This window comes from Arachis stenosperma, chromosome 1 (assembly GCF_014773155.1).
Source record: "Arachis stenosperma cultivar V10309 chromosome 1, arast.V10309.gnm1.PFL2, whole genome shotgun sequence".
NCBI lineage: Eukaryota > Viridiplantae > Streptophyta > Magnoliopsida > Fabales > Fabaceae > Arachis > Arachis stenosperma.
In genome coordinates, this window is record NC_080377.1 from 14,510,598 (window position 1) to 14,513,166 (window position 2,569).

At 37.6% G+C, this 2,569-nt stretch overlaps 1 non-coding gene across 1 annotated transcript; it reads left to right on the plus strand.

The window, feature by feature from the left end:
* Positions 1-937: 937 nt before the first annotated feature.
* LOC130950641 (small nucleolar RNA R71) lies at positions 938-1,045 on the plus strand. The gene has a single exon (XR_009073673.1). It is a non-coding gene; the product is annotated as a small nucleolar RNA R71 (small nucleolar RNA).
* The last annotated feature ends 1,524 nt before the right edge of the window (positions 1,046-2,569 follow it).

Below are 2,569 nucleotides of genomic sequence, written 5' to 3' on the forward strand. Positions count from 1 at the left end.
AAGAATACTCATCAGAGCTCATGAATGGCAGAAGTAAATCCAATGGAATCTCTATGGTCTCATTTTGAGCCTCAGATTCCCATGGTTCCTCACTAGGGAACTCATTGGAGGTCAGTGCACGCCCATTGAGGCCTTCCTCAGTGGCGTCCACTTCCTCTCTTTCCTCTCCAGATTCGGCCATGGTTATGGCTTTGCACTCTCCTTTTGGATTTTCTTCTGTATTACTTGGGAGAGTACTAGGAGGGAGTTCAGTAACTTTCTCGCTCAGCTGTCCCACTTGTGCCTCCAAATTCCTAATGGAGGACCTTGTTTCAGTCATGAAACTTTGAGTGGTTTTGATTAGATCAGAGACCATGGTTGCTAAGTCAGAGGGGTTCTACTTAGAATTCTCTGTCTGTTGCTGAGAAGATGATAGAAAAGGCTTGCCATTGCTAAACCTGTTTCTTCCACCATTATTGTTGAAACCTTGTTGAGGTCTCTCTTGATTATTCCATGAGAATTTTGGGTGATTTCTCCATGAAGAATTATAGGTGTTTCCATAGGGTTCTCCTAGGTAATTCACCTCTTCCATTGAAGGGTTCTCAGGATCATAAGCTTCTTCTTCAGAGGAAGCATCCTTAGTACTGCTTGGTGCATTTTGCATTCCAGACAGACTTTGAGAAATCAAATTGACTTGTTGAGTCAATATCTTATTCTGAGCCAAAATGGCATTCAGAGTATCAATCTCAAGAACTCCTTTCTTCTGACTTGTCCCATTGTTCACAGGATTCCTTTCAGAAGTGTACATGAATTGGTTATTTGCAACCATTTCAATGAGCTCTTGAGCTTCTGTAGGCGTCTTCTTTAGATGAAGAGATCCTCCAGCAGAGCTATCCAAAGACATCTTGGGTAGTTCAGAGAGACCATCATAGAAAATACCTATGATGCTCCATTCAGAAAGCATGTTAGAAGGACACTTTCTGATTAATTGTTTGTATCTTTCCCAAGCTTCATAGAGGGATTCTCCATCCTTATGTCTGAAGGTTTGGACTTCCACTCTAAGCTTACTCAATTTTTGAGGTGGAAAGAACTTTGCCAAGAAGGCATTGACTAGCTTTTCCCAAGAGTCCAGGCTTTCCTTAGGCTGAGAGTCCAACCATATTCTAGCTCTGTCTCTTATAGCAAAAGGGAATAGCATCAGTCTGTAGACCTCAGGGTCAACCCCATTAGTCTTGACTGTGTCACAGATTTGCAAGAATTCAGCTAAAAACTGATGAGGATCTTCCAATGGAAGTCCATGGAACTTGCAATTCTGTTGCATTAGAGAAACTAATTGAGGCTTAAGCTCAAAGTTGTTTGCTCCAATGGCAGGGATAGAGATGCTTCTCCCATAGAAGTCGGGAGTAGGTGCAGTAAAGTCACCCAGCACCTTCCTTGCATTGTTGGCATTGTTGTTGTTTTCGGCTGCCATGTGTTCTTCTTCTTTGAAGAATTCGGTTAGGTCCTCTATAGAGAATTGTGCTTTAGCTTCTCTTAGCTTTCGCTTCAAGGTCCTTTCAGGTTCAGGGTCAGCTTCAACAAGAATGCCTTTGTCTTTGTTCCTGCTCATATGAAAGAGAAGAGAACAAGAAAATGTGGAATCCTCTATGTCACAGTATAGAGATTCCTTGAGGTGTCAGAGGAAAAGAAAAATGGAAGACAGAGGTAGAAAATTCGAACTTATCAAAGAAGATGGAGTTCGAATTTTGCATCAAGGAATAGTGTTAGTCCATAAATAGAAGGATGTGAGAAGAAAGGAAGTAATTTTCGAAAATTAAGTAAAGGATTTTAAAAACATTTTGAAAAACACTAATTAATTTTCGAAAATAAAAGTGGGGAAGAAATCAAGTGATTTTTTTGAAAAAGATTTTGAAATTAGAAATAAAAAAGATTTGATTGAAAACTATTTTGAAAAAGATGTGATTAAAAAGATTTGATTGAAAAGTTATGGTTTTAAAAAGATATGATTGAAAAGATATGATTTGAAAACAATTTTAAAAAGATTTGATTTTTAAAAATTAATGACTTGCCTAACAAGAAAAGATATGATTCAAACATTAAACCTTTCTCAACAGAAAAGGCAACATACTTAAAATGTTCAATCAAATCATTAATTGTTAGTAAGTATCTTGGAAAAAGGAAAGAAATTGATTTTGAAAACATTTGATTGAAAAGATATGATTTGAAAAAGATTTTATTTTGAAAAACTTTGAAAACTTGAAAAAAAAATTGATTTTGAAAACAAAATCCTCCCCCTTGTGCCATCCTGGCGTTAAACGCCCAGAATGGTGCACATTCTGGCGTTTAACGCCCAAACTACTACCCTTTTGGGCGTTAAACGCCCAGCCAGGCACCCTGGCTGGCGTTTAAACGCCAGTCTGTCTTCTTCACTGGGCATTTTTGAATGCCCAGCTTTTTCTGTGTGATTCCTCTGCAGTATGTTCTGAATCTTCAATTCTCTGTATTATTGACTTGAAAAGACACAAATTAAAAATATTTTTGGATTTTTAATAATAAGGAATAATCAAAATGCAACTAAAATCAAATAATA